Genomic DNA, 17,686 nt, shown 5'->3' with positions numbered 1-17,686 from the left:
TTTGTTTTGAGTTGTAAGATTGAGAGAATTGTGACTATGTATAGCAATATTTATGTTAACCTGTTAATAGTAATGATGAAGCTAAGGGATTCTTTAAGTTTGTAGTCGCCTTAAGAGTTTTGGTTTAGCCGGGCGTTGGTGGCGCACGCCTTTAATCCCAGCACTCGGGAGGCAGAGGCAGGTGGATCTCTGTGAGTTCGAGGCCAGCCTGGGCTACCAAGTGAGTTCCAGGAAAGGCACAAAGCTACACAGAGAAACCCTGTCTCGAAAAACCAAAAAAAAAAAAAAAAGAGTTTTGGTTTAGAAAGGGCTTGAGGCAGCTAAGACTGCTGTGGTCACCTTGGACCTAATTCAAAAGAGAAATGCCATCTATATCATCCTCTACTCCCATACTGGGAGGTGTAACAGCTATGGAGATTGCTGTAAGCCATTAATAGTTATTTTTTTATATATTAAGAAGGGGGGACCTGTGGGAGCCCGTTCTGGGGTTCCTCATGGCTTTACCCAGCAGGTCCGAATAGAGGATGATCAGGACCACGGGCCTGAGTGCAGGTGTCTGAGATGGTCTGCACTTGACTGTGCTGGGGGAGGAGGTCTTTTGCTCCACCCCTTGGCGTCTCTATAAAAACCCTGGACCAGAGACAGTCAGGGCCCGTTGGAATAGGTTTCAGGCCCTCTCGAGGCTATCCTTTATTTTCTATCTGTTTATCTCCGCAAGATTCTCCGCTATAAATCCTTCTATCTAATATTTCCTGCTGATCGCACTCAAGAAAACTCTGGGAAGCTGTGGGGATGGTGGGTAAACGCCCCACACAGATGGATATGTTTCATTTTGTAGAATGTGGAAAATCAAAATATGTACACCACACCATTGGTACCTATGCAGGATTTCAATGGGCTTTCAAAACTGCTTTGAATTCTGAAAAGGCTGATTCTGTAATCACACATTTGCTAGAAGTTATGACCATCATGGGTATACCTGTACAAATTAAGACTGACAAAGAAGGTCAAGCATATGTATCTGGTATATTGCTTATTATATAAATCATATTACAGGTATAACCTACAGGGCACACAGTCATAGAAAGATCTACTCAAACTCTAAAGGATATGATAAATAAACTGGAAGGGGTGATAAAGACCCCCAGAAATAGATTGCATAGTACTTTATTTTTTTATTATTTTTTTAAAGATTTATTTATTTATTATGTATACAGTGTTCTGCCTGCATGTCTGCAGGCCAGAAGGGGCGCCAGATCTCACTACAGATGGTTGTGAGCCACCATGTGGTTGCTGGGAATTGAACTCAGGACCTCTAGAAGAGCAGTCAGTGCTCTTAACCTCTGAGCCATCTCTCCAGCCCGCATAATGCTTTATTAACTGTGAATTTATTTTTTTATTTTTTTATTTTTTTTGGTTTTTCTAGACAGGGTTTCTCTGTGTAGCTTTGCGCCTTTCCTGGGACTCACTTGATAGCCCAGGCTGGCCTCGAACTCACAGAGATCTGCCTGGCTTTGCCTCCAGAGTGCTGGGATTAAAGGCGTGAGCCACCACCGCCCATTTTTTAAATGCTAATGAGAAAGGAACAACAGCTGTGGAGAGACATTGGATAATAGGAAAAAAAACCTACAGAATTAAATCAGCCTTCAGAATAGGAGCCAGGATATGTGTTACGTTGGAACAAAGGTTTTGCTTTTGATTACACAGGATAAGAAAAGCTATGGATACCATAAAAATTGATAAATATATTTGAACAAGAGAGACCTCTTAATTAGAAGAGGTGATAGTTCATCAACCAGTGTGACCATTCAATGTACACTAATTTATAAGACCAACAAATGCTTTTCATCTGATCAGATATAACTAGCCATAAGGCAACCTCCCCAAAATTAGAGTTGGGGCAGGGTTTTGTTTTTGTCTTTCCAGGAGAATGAAGGCATCAAACTAAGGAATCTGAAGACAATTGGACGAATGAGACATCTGAAGAAAAAGGACAAATCATCCGGAAAAAAAAAATAACCCAAGAAAAGAAGTAAATTGGCCTATTGATATATCACATCTCCAACAGGATAAAATTCCACATCTTCCCAAATGTTTGTTTCTGCTGTTCTCTACAGACATATAATGCAAATGGTCTTTTTGTAGACAAAGTTCAATTGAAAATTAAAGCTGTCTTTGGAGTTGTAGTGTGGCTCTCTCCTTCTCTAAACCACAACATGCTTGTTAAAGCGAAATTCAAAATCTCTGTCTCATATCAGAAGAGCAACCTCGTATAGGACAGAAGACAAACAAAAATTTAGGGACTATTCTATTGCTACTGACCTCATAATTCTTTGGTTTTATTTTGGTTCTTTATAGCTTCTCTTTAGGTACAAATATGTCAAAATTTACAAGATTAACATATATTTTAAACATTTTCTCATGATATTAATGATCATATAGAGTACTAACTAATTCTAGAAAAAGGCTTCATCTGGCTTCCTGTACATGATTTCAGGTTTGAGTCTTTTTCAGGTAACTAGGAATTAAGTTTTTGTACTCTGGATGTACATAACAAATATTGATCCTTTAACCTCTTTGAGATCTACTGCATATTACATTTAAAATATTTAAATTTCTGGCAATGAACCATGACGATACTTAACAGTGACCTTTAAAGTCTCCAAAAGGATGATGGGGTCCCACAACAATAATTCCACATGGACTATGATAATGCCACTAAGCTGATAAACACCACCCATAGATCGGCTTTGGACTACAAAATGCTCAGGACAATTTCAAGGTGGCTAGCTAAGATGATCCAGCCTCACAGACTACTTGAGCAAGGACTTGAGACAAGCCCTGCTCTTTCCCATTAAGCAGAGACTGGACAACAAATGATACAGCTACCTCTCCCAGGACTTGACAACCCAAATTTTTCTTTTCAGGATCCCCTAACCTTTCTTTTCAGGGTGCCATCACCCCCAGACAGCAGGAAGTAATTTTAAGAACACGACACCTACATTCATTCCCAAGAGGTGGGGCAGGTGGTTTTCAGTCTTTCAGTGGGTTACGGGTATTTGTCATTGTTTAGCATGGTTGGTTACAAGTTGTTATTGGTAATGGTTAAAAATAAGCTGAACAAAGGAGATTAGATTCAGGGTTCTTGTTTTGAAAAAATAAAAAGCAGGATATGGAAATGATAAAATAATGGGTAGATTATTGAGTCTACTAAGAAAAGAAAAACGGGGTATGTAGAAATGATAGCTTAAATGCAACTACCTGTTTTAAATACTTTTTTTTAAAAAAAGATTTATTTATTATGTATACAGTGTTCTGTCTGTATGTATCCCTGCAGGCCAGAAGAGGGCACCAGATCTCACTACATATGGTTGTGAGCCACCATGTGGTTGCTGGGAATTGAACTCAGGACCTTTGGAAGAGCAAGCAGTGCTCTTATCTTCTGAGCCATCTCTCCAGCCCTGTTTTAAATATTTTATACTGATATGGATCTTTGTATAGTGATACTAAGTTGAGATTATTTTTGTTAGAACATACTATAGATACATTTCTAATCCTGTTCAAGGTATTGTACCTATACATCTCATTTAACAATGTAATGCAAATTGCTAGTCCTTGAAAGTCATTATTACAAACTATTTAGGATAATAAAGAAATGTAGGTGAGTAGTTAGTCTCCTATTACAATTGAATTTGTCATGTTAGGTATGTTTTCAAGGTCAAACAGATATATTTTAGGTAGACAGGTGGTCTTTAAACATTTCAGAGATGGCATTTAAGATGTCTTAATAACATAGGTTCTTTTTTTTTTTAAATGACAATGAGACATGTCTGTTCCTGGCATCACCAATCTACTTCAGAGAAGATGATGGGAATCAAAGAAACTCCATATGGAGTTTACTTTCTTTGTGGCAAAAGTGTAAGTAAATTTGTTGCAACTCTGCAGGTTTGGTCCCAGGTTTCGGCACCAACAATGTAAGTTTTGCAACACTGGGGAAAGGTATCCTGACTACTTGGGGAATCAGGCAACACCTGGAGCTGCTTAGGACAGCTCTGGTGGCTGGAGCTGCAAAGAGACAGCTCAGCCCTGGAGGGGAAGTTTTTCTGACTGCTCAGGAGAGTCAAGCCCAGAACTGCTTCAGCAGGCAAGGGTATCCTGACTGTTCGGGGAAAGTCAGGCTATACCTGGTGTGATGGGGATGATCTCCCCTCAGGATATAGTAATCCTGCTCTTCTCCTGGAGAGCCACTACAGCTGAGCTTTGCTCAGCCCCGACTTGAGGGGGCTTCCTGGCAGAGCTCTGCTTCTCTGGCCTAAGATGTTGCTTCTTTTGCTTCACTCTGCATAAAGGGAAAGCCCTGGAAAAGTGTAGCAATCTCCTCTGGCTCCAGAGGAGTGTTACTTTTTCAGCTCTCCCTTGCTCTGTCCACTGAGGGACATCTCAGCAAAGATCTTCTGTTCAGCTCCTCCTTGCTCTGTCCACTATGGGATGTCTCAGCAAGGTCCTTCTCTATGCCAGTGAATGAAGATCTTCACACCCAAAACTCTTTTGAGAAAGAGATTTATTTGGAAAGGAGGAGTCCAGGAGAGTAGCTGCCTCTACCAGGGCGGAGAGAACAGCCCACAACTGACCAGGAAGGGTGGTTTATATAGGATGTCTTGGGGGTGGAGTTAACCAGTGATTGGTTAGTTTATTTTCTGCCCAGGGATTGGCCAGTTTTGTGGGCTAGGGACAGAGATGGCCCTGATTTCAGAGCCAAGCTGTGTTTCTTTCACTGGCCTTTCCTGGCTTTTTGTCACTACTTCTAAGGCTAAGGCACATTTCTTTCGCTGACTCTGATTTTAGGGGCCAAGAGTGTTACTTTGGTACTAGTTTCAGAGTCAGGGCATGTTTCCTCGGTTCTGGGTTTGGGGATAAAGTGTTCATTTCTCTGGCTCAGATCCCAAACCCAGGGGATTTTTTCTTTCCCTGGTCCTGGGCTCCAGGGCCTGGGTGCTACTGTCCTACTCTGTGATTGGTTGGTTTCACAAGTCAGCTGGCCAGGGTCAGAGATAGCTCTGATCTGAGCCAAACTGTGTTTCTTTCACTGGCCTTATCTGAGCCATCTTTCCCTAGTTCTGGGAACCAGGGTCAGGGTTGGTTTCTTTAGCCAGCCCCTTTTCCTTATAAAAAGTTAGTCATTGGGCAAGAAAATGCCCTTGCCTCGACTTCTGACAGTATGCAGTCCAAATGGGACAAGCAGGACACAGAAGAAGGACTGCCAAACTTTGCCAAGACAAAGTAAGACAGCCCTTCAGAAAATCCTGCTTCACCGATAAGTCTGTCAGATATGCTTACTCAGGTAATATTACTTCCTTCTTGGGTGTCTGGTGGAGTTGAAGACTTTATAGTTATAGTTTTCCTTGTTGCCAGATTCAGAATAAAAATTCACCAAAGAAATGTAAAGTGTATAAGATTGAGAGACATTAAAAGATAGTTTTGGTAATGTAAGTTAGAATAGAAAGTGAATTAGGTATTTTGGACTCACCAAGATAGGATAGATATGGAGCATTTTCTCTGAATTTGTCAAATGTTTATGGACTAGACATTGTTGATGGACTTATTATCCATATATATATATTGCATATGTTATTGTACTTATTGTATATAGTTTTTCATATATTAGTTAAAACATTTTTTTATTATTTTAGACAAAAAAGGGGGAAATGTGATATGTTGTTTGTGCTCTAACAAAGTTTATCTGAAGATCAGAGGGCAGAACTAGCCACTAGTTAGTTAACCATAGAGGCCAGGCCATGGTGGCATACACCTTTAATCTCAGCACTTGGGAGGTGGAAACAGGAAGTGATATGGCTGGGCCAAGAGAGGAATACAAGGCAGGAAGAGACAGGAGCTTGGGCCCCCTTTCAGGCTGAGGAATCTGTGAGGTGAGAAGTGGCTGTGGCTTGCCCCTTTGTCTCTCTGGTCTTTCAGCCTTTACCCCCATATCCGACTCTGGGTTTTTATTATTAAGACCAATTAGAACTCGCACTACACTCTGGCCCCACCCTTGGCAGCATGCATATCCTGCCTTCTAGATCCCAGTCGGCTTCATGACCCCTTTGTGTCTTTAAAACCAAAACTATTGGGAGCCGGCATAGTGGGACATGACCAGAATGACGAGAGCATTCTGCCCGAGGCCGACCCGGGGCCCAGCTGCCGATCCTACGAAGCCCAACAACTTGGAGGCATTGGTGAGATTGCCCTACTGATCAACCTCTTCAGCTGAGATCCATCTGGGAGAGGTTTCAGAAGCCTGCAGCCTGTAGTCTGAGGAAACACGATCAGCTGAGGAGTTGGCCAGTGAGCAAAATGCGACCCGAGAACACAAGAGAAGGAGCCATCCGGCCACCAAACCAAATCACCAGAGTCATAAGCCCACCCTACACCAACTGGGAACAGGTAAGGCCCCATCTCTGGACTGGCAGACCAGGTCTCTAGCCCCTAGGCCCCAGCCATCAGAGCCCCAGGGACCAGGCAGCTCCCTTTCCCTGCTCCCTCACCAAAAAAAAAAAAAAAAAAACCAACAACCACCAGAGTCATAAGCCCACCCTGCACCAACTGGGAACAACTGCTCCCTGAGACAATGCACTAACACCGATTGGACTAAGCTGCTCCTGGAAAAAACAGAGCCCAACAGCACTATTTGACCAAGAACTCCCAGTGGACCAAGACTATCAATTGGAACAAGAGAGGCACCTTCAGACACAGACACCACCTACACCGAGCAGAGGAAGAATTGAGTAGACGCCAGGGCAAAAATACAGGCAACAACATAAAGACCTATATGACACCATCAGAACCTAGCGATTCTACACTTGCAAGACCTGAACATACCAACGCAGAAGAAGCAGGAGAAATCAATCCTAAAAATGACTTTAAGAAGATGATAGAGGCCCTTAAAGAGGAAATGAAAAAACTCCCTTAAAGAAATGGAAGAAAAAAAAAAAACAAAAAATTGGAAGAAATCAAAGCCAAGAAAAAGCAATTAAACAGATGAAGGAAACAGTTCAAGATCTGAAAATTGAAATCGAGATAATAAAGAAGACACAAACTGAGGGAATGCTGGAAATAGAAAATCTGACTAAACAATCAGGAACTACAGATGCAAGCATAACCAACCGAATGCAAGAGATGGAAGAGAGAATCTCTGACGATGAAGACACAATAGAGAAAATAAATTCGTCAGTCAAAGAAAACACTAAGGTCAAAAAAGTAATAACGCAAAATGTCCAGGAACTTTTGGACACCATGAAAAGACCAAACCTAAGAATAATAGGGATAGAAGAAGTAGAATAATACCAACCCAAAGGCACAGAAAATATATTCAACAAAATCATAGAAGAAAACTTTCCCGCCAGGTGGTGGTGGCGCACACCTTTAATCCCAGCACTCGGGAGGCAGAGGCAGGTGGATCTCTTTGAGATAGCCTGGTCTACACAGAGAAACCCTGTCTCAAAAAACAAAAGAAAAAAGAAAAAAAAGAAAAGAAAAAGAAAACTTTCCTAACCTAAAGAAAGAAACACCTATGAAGATACAAGAAGCTTATAGAACACCAAATAGGATGGATCAAAAAAAAAAAAAAAGTCCCCTTGCCACATAATAATCAAAACACTAAACATATAGAACAAAGAAAAAATATTAAGAGCCACAAAGGAAAAAGACCAAATAACATATAAAGGCAAACCCATCAGAAAACACCAGACTTCTCAATAGAGACTATGAAAGCTAGAAGGTCCTGAACAAATGTTATGCAGACACTAAGAGACCATGGATGCCAAACCAGACTATTATACCCAGCAAAACTCTCAATCACCATAGACAGAGTAAACAAAATATTCCATCATAAAACCAGATTTAAACAATACCTATCCACAAATCCAGCCCTACAGAAAACACTAGAAGGAAAAATCCAACCTAAGGAAATTAAACACACCCATGAAAACTCGGGCAATAGATAATCCCACATCAACAAATACGAAAGAAGGGAAACACAACACACACACACACACACACACACACACACACACACAACAGAAACTAACAATCACTGATCATTAATATCCATCAATATTAATGGTCTCAACTCACCTATAAAAAAGGCACAGGCTAACAAAATGGATACAAAAACAGGAGCCATCCTTCTGCTGCATACAAGAAACAGACCTCAACTTCAAAGACAGGCATTGCCTCAGAATAAAGGGTTGGGAAAAGGCTTTCTAATCAAATGGACTTAAGACTCAAGCTGATGTAGCTATCCTAATATCTAATAAAATAAAGTTCAAACTAAAATCAATCAAAAGAGATTGGGAAAGACATTACACATTTATCACAGGGAAAATCCACCAAGATGAAGTCTCAATTCTGAGCATTTATGCCCCAAATACAAAGACACCCACATTTGTAAAAGAAACATTACTAAAGCTTAAATCACATATCAAACCCCACACATTAGTAGTGGGAGATTTCAACACACCACTTTCACCAATGAACAGATCTACCAGACTGAAACTCAACAGAGAAATAAAGGCCCTAACAGATGTTATGTCTCAAATGGACTTAATAGATATCTACAGAACATTCCACACTAACACAAAAGAATATACCTTCTTCTCCCATGGAGCCTTCTCAAAAATTGACCACATACTCAGTCACAAAGCAATCTCAACAAATACAAAAACATTGGAATAATCTCCTGTATTTTATTGGACCACCATGCCTTAGAGTTAGACTTCAACAACAAAAATTATACAAAGCCTACGATCTCATGAAAACTGAATAATGCCCACCTGAAACACCAACAGGTCAATGAAGAAATAAAGAAATTAAAGATTTCCTAGAATTCAATGAAAAAAATGAATGTACAACATACCCAAACTTATGGGACACTATGAAAGCAGTGCTAAGAGGAAAATTCATAGCTCTAAATGCACACATAAAGAAGTTGGAGAAATCTCACACTAATGACTTAACAGCACACTTGAACAGAACACATGAAGCTCTAGAACAAAAAGAAACAAACTCACCCAGGAGGAATAGACATCAGTAAATTATCAAATTGGGGGCTGAAATCAATGAAATAGAAACCAAGAGAACAATACAAAGAATCAATGAAACAAAGAGTTGGTTCTTTGAAAAAATCAACAAGATAGACAAACCCCTATCCAAATTAACCAAAAGGCAGAGAGAGAGAGAGAGAGAGAGAGAGAGAGAGAGAGAGAGAGAGAGAATCTAAATTAACAAAATCAGAAATGAAAAGGGAGACATAACAACAGACAACGAGGGAAACCAGAGAATCATCAGGTCATACTTCAAAAACCTGTACTCCATAAAATTGGAAAATCTGGAAGAAATGAACAGTTTTCTGGATAAGTACCACATACCAAAGTTTAATCAAGACCAGATAAACTATTTAAGTACATCAATAACCCCTAAGGAAATATAATCAGTCATTAAAAGTCTCCCAACCAAAAAAAGCTTGGGACCAGATGGTTTCAGTGCAGAATTCTACCAGATTTTCAAAGGAGAGCTAATTCCAATACTCTTCAAATTGTTCCACACAATAGAAACAAAAGGAACATTACCAAACTCTTTTTATGAGGCTACAGTTACCCTGATACCCAAACCACACAAAAATGAAACAGGGAATTACAGACCAATCTTTCTCATGAACATTGATGCAAAAACACTCAACAAAATATTAGCAAACCAAATCCAAGAGCACATAAAAAAAAAAATTGCCGGGCGGTAGTGGCACATGCCTTTAATCCCAGCACTTGGGAGGCAGAGGCAGGCGGATTTTTGTGAGTTCGAGGCCAGCCTAGTCTATGGAGCAAGATCCAGGAAAGGTGCAAAACTATACAAAGAAACCCTGTCTCAAAAAAACAAAACAAAACAAAAAAAAATTATCCACCATGACCAAGTAGGCTTCATCCCAGGGATGCAAGAATGGTTCAACATATGAAAATCTGTCAATATAAACAAACTGAAAGAAAAAAACCACATGATCATCTCATTAGATGCTGAAAAAGCCTTTGACAAAATCCAACACCCCTTCATGATAAAGGTCTTAGAGAGATCAGGAATACAAGGAACATTTCTAAACATAATAAAAGCAATTTACAGCAAGCCAACAGCAAACATCAAATTAAATGGAGAGAAACTCAAAGCGATTCCACTAAAATCAGGAACAAGACAAGGCTGTCCACTCTCCCCATACTTATTCAATATAGTACTTGAACTTCTAGCTAGAGCAATAAGACAACAAAAGGAGATCAAAGGGATACAAATTGGAAAGGAAGAATTCAAACTTTCACTATTTGCAGACAATATGATAGTATACATAAGTGACCCCAAAAATTCTACCAGGGAACTCCTGTAGCTGATAAACTCCTTCAGTAAAGTGGCAGGATACAAGATCAACTCAAAAAAAATCAGTAGCCCTCCTATACACAAATGATAAAAGGGCTGAGAAAGAAGTCAGAGAAACATCACCCTTTACAATAGTCACAAATAATATAAAATACCTTGGGATAACACTAACTAAACAAGTGAAGGACCTGTTTGATAAGAACTTTAAGTCTCTAAAGAAAGAAATTAAAGAAGATATCAGAAAATAGAAAGATCTCCCATTCTCATGGATAGGTAGGATTAACATAATAAAAATGGCAATCTTACCAAAAACAATCTGCAGATTCAATGCAATCCCCATCAAAATCCCAACACAATTCCTCACAGACTTGGAAAGAACAATACTCAACTTCATATGGAAAAACAAAAAACCCAGAATAGCTGAAAGAATCCTGTACAATAAAGCAACCTTTGGAGGCATCACCATCCCTGACCTCAATCTCTACTATAGAGCTATAGTAATAAAAACAGCTTGGTACTGGTATAAAAACCGACATACGGACCAATGGAATTGAATTGAAGACCCTGACATTAATCCACGCATATATGAACACCTAATTTTTGAGAAAGAAGCCAAAACTATACAATGGAAAAAAGAAAGTATCTTCAACAAACAGTGCTGGCATAACTGGATGTCAACATATAAAAGAATGTAAATAGATCCATATCTGTCACCATGCACAAAACTCAAATCCAAGTGGATCAAAGACCTCAACATAAATCCAGTTACACTAAACTGGATAGAAGAGAAAGTAGGAAGTACTCTTGAACGCATTGGCACAGGAGATCACGTCCTAAATATAATACCAACAGCACAGATCCTGAGCACGACAATTAATAAATGGGACCTCTTGAAACTGAGAAGCTCTTGTAGGGCAAAAGACATGGTTAATAAGTCAAAAAGACAGCCTACAGAATGGGAAAAGATCTTCACCAAATCCACATCTGACAGAGGACTGATCTCCAGAGTATATAAAGAACTCAAGAAACTAGACATCAAAATACTGAACAATCCAATTTTTAAAAAATGGGCTAAAGAGCTAAACAGAGAATTCTCAAAAGAAGAACCTCCAATGGCTGAAAGACATTTAAAGAAATGCTCAACATCCTTAATCATCAGGGAAATGCAAATCAAAACGACTCTGAGATACCACCTTACACCTGTCAGAATGGCTACGATCAAAAACACCAATGACAGTCAATGTTGGAGAGGATGTGGAGCAAAGGGAACACTCCTCCACTGTTGGTGGGAATGCCAACTTGTAAAACCACTGTGGAAATCAGTATGGCGGTTTCTCAGAAAATTGGGAATTGATCTACCTCAAGACTCAGCCATACCACTCTTGGGCATATACCAAAGGAATGCTCAATCATACCACAAAGACACATGCTCAACTGTGTTCATAGCAGCACTATTTGTAATAGCCAGAACCTGGAAACAACCTAGATGCCCATCAACTGGAGAATGGATTAAGAAATGTGGTACATATACACAATGGAGTACTACTCAGCAGAGAAAAACAATGAAAGCATGAAATTTGCAGGCAAATGGATGGAACTAGAAAATGTCATCCTGAATGAGGTAACCCAAACCCAGAAGGACAAACATGGTATGTTCTCACTCATAAGTGGATTCTAGATATAAAGCAAAGGACAATCAGACTGCAACCCACAGAACCAGAGAGGCTACATAGCAGGGGGGACCCTAGGATGACTGTGGCTTAGAATAAGTTTTGTTTTTACTCAATTACTGGGCAAGCTTTAGTGAAACATTTCACTATTAGGATAAGAATTTGTAGTGTATCAAGCTGATGAAAAAAATGCTGGCTGTACTTTCATGAGGGGAGGCTAAAATCTTTTTAGGTTATGGATTAGCCTATAGAAAAATGTCTGCTGTGGCCAGGCGGTGGTGGCGCACGCCTTTAATCCCAGCACTCGGGAGGCAGAGCCAGGCGGATCGCTGTGAGTTCGAGGCCAGCCTGGGCTACCAAGTGAGCTCCAGGAAAGGCACAAAACTACGCAGAGAAACCCTGTCTCGAAAAAAAGAAAGAAAGAAAGAAAGAAAGAAAGAAAGAAAGAAAGAAAGAAAGAAAGAAAGAAAGAAAGAAAGAAAGAAAGAAAGAAAGATGTCTGCCGTAAATCAAACAGTGAAGGGGAAGATGAATAGGAATCTCACTTTCACAACTTAAGTAAAACATAGTTCTGAACAGATGAAGATAAATTTCTTCTCTATCCCAGAATCTAATCAATATTTATAATTCAGCTATTATTTGGCTTAAAAGGACTCATTTTTACTATTTTCTACAGAGAAAATATTTTCCAGTTTCAAATAAACTTGGACTTTTGAATTATAACCTGTTTTTATGTTCAAGCTATCTGTGTATTATTTCTCCTGCAGTTGTACCTAAAATGTTTTTACATTTAGAAAATGTCATTTTTACATTTTTAAAAAAGGACAAATACTATAGAATTGCATTACATGAAATATATAGAATATACAAATTTATAGAGACAGAAAGATCAGACATTATCTCAAGATGGAGAAGAAAGGAATATAGAGCAATGATTTCCTAAGTACAGAATCCCTGTTTTGTGTGATGGAAAAACCCCACAAAGGAACAGTAGTGTCAGGACATAATATCATGAATGTAATAAATCAATACATTAATGTAATTAGTGATTATCATATAGTCATTGAATGAATACTGTGAATGTAATCAATGAATACCACAAATGTAATTAATATCATGAGTGTAATTAATATCATGAGAGTAATTTTAAAAAAATTTTTAATTAAAAAAATACTATCTGGATGACTTTTTTTTTTTGGGAGGGGGACAGGGTTTCTCTCTGTAGCTATGGAGCCTGTCCTAGAACTCACTCTGTAGCCCAGGCTGGCCTCAAACTCACAGAGATCTGCCTGCCTCTGCCTCCTGAGGGCTGGGATTAAAGGCGTGTACTGCCTCCGCCTCTGCCGCCGCCCTCTGGGTAACTCTTAAGTTAAAAAGTTTGTCTGCCAGTGCAAGGTACATTCCTGTGTATGAACGCATAGATGTCCAACTTTAATACCTCATTAGACAAGCATTGTTTTTAAATCCTGTCTTTTATAAACTGCTGTAGAATATTATTTTAACTAGGCACAGATGTCTTACATTTTTTATGCTACAGAATATTACTTTAATGGTGTGAAGGTGTAAAAGAACAGTTAGCCAGAAGCAGAACTGCAGAAGCCAAAAAGCAAGATTAGTGCATTTAGAGACTTCCCCAGAAGGATGAACCTTGATGGGTTAGGTTTTCGTTTTCATTTTGTGAGGTGGTGCTGTGTATGTGCCTGAACCATACCATCATGAACGACTCCATCATGGAGTCAGTTGTACTAAGGTCTGGGGCCTGTTACAGTGTGAGAGCCAAAGTCACATTTTAAGTTTTTTTTAAAAAAGATTTATTTATTATGTATACAGTATTCTGCCTGCATGTATGCCTGCACACCAGAAGAGGGCACCAGATCTCACTACAGATGGTTGTGAGCCACCATGTGGTTGCTGGGAATTGAACTCAGGACGTTTGGAAGAGCAGCCAGTGCTGAGCCATCTCTCCAGCCCCACATTTTAAGTTTTAATCACTATGCCTTAGAGATCCATGAAACAAAAATGTCTCTGATCTCAAGCCCCTTGCCCAAGGACAGCGGGTTCCTGAAATGCTGGAGACTGTTGTTTAAGGAGATAACAAGTCGCATGTTTTCACTCCCCTAAACAAGTTTGTTTGACCCTTCCGCACCGGATGTGCTTGATCATGTGTGGGTCAGGGGTCACAGGCTGGAGGTACGTCAGGATGTGTGCTTGGACCTGTGATTCTGGGCCATTCCCAGGAACCTGGGTATGAACCTGGACAGAGCCCATCTGCCTGGCCAGTATTTAAAAGCTTGCTTCAAATTAGGCTTTGAACTGTGGTAGCGGTTTTATTCTCAATCGGTAGGATTGAGTCCATGTGGTCTCTGTTAGATCAAGATTGATCAAGGCAACTCGGAAATGGAAGAAGGAGCAGACCTCTACAGGGGTAACACTGTCCAGTTTGCCCGCTGTTCTTCCTTCCTTCCTTCCTTTCTCTTTCTTTCTGTTTTCTTTCTTTCTTCTCTCTTTCCCTTTCTTTCTTTCTTCTTTCTTTCTTTCTTTCTCTTTCTTTCTTTTTCTTCCTTCCTTCCTTCTCTTTCTTCCTTCTCTTTCTTTCTTTCTTTCTTTCTTTCTTTCTTTCTTTCTTTCTTTCTTTCTTCCTTTCTTTTTCTTTCTTTCTCAAGGCAGGGTCTATCTTTGTAGTCCCGGATGTCCTGGAACTCACTGTGTAGACCAGGCTGCACTTGAATTTACAGAGATCATCCTGAATCTGCCTCTTGAGTGTTGGAATTAAAGCCATGCGCCACAAGTCACCCTCTCCCCCTGCCCGCCACACCCCACCCCCACCCACTTCTACCCCGCCAGAATTGTCCTTTAACCAGAACAACTGAAGGACACCGGTCTCTCCTTGGGAGTGGAGACTGTGCATCAGGGTGCACTGGGTGTGGGGGAGAAGCAGAGACTTTGGGGAAGGAAAGCTTCACCGGTGTGCTGCAGGGATCTTTCTAGAATAAGCACCCAACACACACCAGTGAGAGTGGGAGAGAGGAGAGCGGACAGAGGAGAGGTCACCAGAACCCAGGACAGCTGCTAAGAGGCTTCGATGCCGGGTCCAGTTTGCAGTCTCTCTCATTTTACACTCTACCGACACGAGGTGGGGCAGGCGAGGAAGCAAGTTACCCCAAGCACACCCGCAGTCAGCGGTTGTTAAGGGCAACGACCTTAACAGCTTTTCTTAACAGTTTCAACGACTTCTCCAGCTCGCTCTGTTTCAGGTAGCAAGTGAAGTCACGCTTGGCAAATAGGCAGTCCTAGCAGAACTTTAAGTCACTAAATCAATCAGTATCTAATTACGGGTCTTTTCCACTTTATTCTGAAAGACCCCCGCTCCATTATGAGGACATGGGGCTTTGGGCAAATGAAATGCTCCCCCCCCTATAACTTAGCCTAAGAAACGCCATTCTGAAGGAATCAGAAAAACAGGAGTTCACAGCCGTAGCCAGCCACCCGGCCTTGACAGAGATAACTATGGCCAGCCATCCAGCCTTGAGAGAGATAACTGTGGTCGGCGGCCTTGGGAGAAAGACAGTTGAGTCGAATCAGGATATTTTATGGCTGGCCCCCTGGCCTTGAGGAATAAGCAGCTGGCCTGGGCAAGGCCAAATCAGCCACACACATACGACCCCAAGTTCACCCTGGCCTTCTTTGAAACAACCAATAGGGACCCTGTAACTATGCTTCTTGCTTCTGTAACCGCGCCTCTGCCCCTGGGATCCCATAAAAAGTCCCCCTTGCCCTAGGAAAGCGCGCAAGTCCTCCAAGAGACTTCGCCCCAGGTACCTGGTCTAAATAAACCCTCTTGCTTTTGCATCTGATCTGTGGTTTCGGTGTGTTCCTTGGGTTTGGGGTCTCTCCCGGAGGAAGATCTCAGCTGGGGGTCTTTCAATTCTCCTTTAAGTGGATGTGTTCTCCAGAGTCCCCAGGCCGAACGTTGGGTCTCCTGACAGGAAGGCGTTCCGTTCTGTTTTGGTTTGGTTTGTTTTTTCGAGACAAGGTTTCTCCCTGTAACAGCCCTGGCTGTCCTGGAACTCAGTCTGTAGCCCAGGCTGGCCTCGAACTCACAGAAATCCGCCTGCCTCTGCCTCCCAAGTGCTGGGATTGAAGGCGTGGACCACCACCGCCCCACAGGAAGGTGTTCTGGTCCTTAAGCCGAGCTGGGAGGTTCGCAGCTCCTCTAAGGTTGTTTCGGGTCTATAAGGCCTCAGTCTCAAACTCAGGAAGGAGACAAGTAACGGAATGTCTTTCTTTTTCCTTAGTAGACAGGATCTGATTGTGTGGTCCTGGCTGGCCTAGACCTCGAGACACAGACAAGTTAGGGCCTCTGTGCCTCCCTCTGCCTCACCTCCTGTCCCCTGCCCCTGCCTCTGGAAAGCGGAGGTTAAAAGCGTGCAACCCCCACACCCAGCAGCAACTGAATTAAAACAAAAGACAACTTATTGTTTGGGGGCTCTTTTTTCCCCCGTGTGTTTTGTTTTTACCGCGCACGTACGAGTGCGGAGGTGAGAGACAAACTTTCTGGAACAGTCTCCTGCGGACGCTAGAACAGAGGTCTTCAGGCTTGCAGAGCGAGCAGGTACACGGACTAAGCCCTCTGCCCCGCCGAGTGAATTATTACTTTTCCTTTTGAGACATGGCCCGCTGTAGCCCAGGCTGGCCCCACAGCCTGTCTCTACCTAGCCGGGGATGGCTTTGAACCCTGGATCCTAGCGCTGGAACTCCAGGCTCGCGTCCACACTCCATCCACACCCCGGCTTGTCACGTTTCTGGAAGCTGACCGCAAACGCAAGCGCGATCCCGACACGGCCCCCGCGGACGGTGTCTAAAGTGTGGTCAGTGGTCGGTCCGGAGGTCTGGCCGTCCGCGGCGCCCGCTCCAGGCTCAGCGCCAGGGCCCGGCGGGGAGCGTCCGAGCGTTGGGCGCACACGGGGCGGGGGCTCGGAGCAGGGCCTCTGACGTCAGGGCGGGGGCGGGGCTATGCAGACGAGGCGGCGCGCAGTGGCTGCCGGTCCCGGGGGCTCGGAGAGGGGCGTCCCGCGTGGAGACGATCCCGTGTGGGTGAGTGTGACGTCCGCGGGGGCAAGAAGACGGCGACGGGTGTGGAGGGCGTGGGCGTCAATTGGGTGTGGCGACCGGGGTGACCGTGCGTTAAAGGGGCGCGCGTGTGTAGGGAGAGCGTGCGTGCGTGTCGAGCAACTCATACTTACCTGGCAGGGGAGATACCATGATCACGAAGGTGGTTTTCCCAGGGCGAGGCTTATCCATTGCACTCCGGATGTGCTGACCCCTGCGATTTCCCCAAATGCGGGAAACTCGACTGCATAATTTGTGGTAGTGGGGGACTGCGTTCGCGCTCTCCCCTGGTTTTGTGGTTTCTAAAAGAAGACTTTCTTTCTTAACAGGCTCATTAGGGTGTTGGTGTTACTCAAGTTCGCCTGTGATGTGATCTTGATAGGAGTTTTCGCTAGCGATAGTGGCAGTTTATGCATTTTAGTGTTCCTTTTTACTGTCTGTTTCGTGTACTGGCCTTCCAATAGAGACCAGTTCTTGTGGGCCCAGGAACTTTAAAT

The 17,686-nt window shown here is 42.3% G+C and overlaps 1 non-coding gene across 1 annotated transcript; it reads left to right on the top strand.

Moving 5' to 3' along the window:
* The first annotated feature begins 17,315 nt into the window (after positions 1–17,315).
* LOC121822625 (U1 spliceosomal RNA) lies at positions 17,316–17,479 on the top strand. Its single transcript, XR_006063800.1, has one exon. It is a non-coding gene; the product is annotated as a U1 spliceosomal RNA (small nuclear RNA).
* Positions 17,480–17,686: the final 207 nt, after the last annotated feature.

The sequence above is a fragment of the Peromyscus maniculatus genome, chromosome 14 (genome assembly GCF_049852395.1).
Source record: "Peromyscus maniculatus bairdii isolate BWxNUB_F1_BW_parent chromosome 14, HU_Pman_BW_mat_3.1, whole genome shotgun sequence".
Taxonomy (NCBI): Eukaryota; Metazoa; Chordata; class Mammalia; order Rodentia; family Cricetidae; genus Peromyscus; species Peromyscus maniculatus.
Note: the sequence above shows the minus strand (reverse complement) of the source record. Positions and strands in the feature narration are given on the sequence as shown.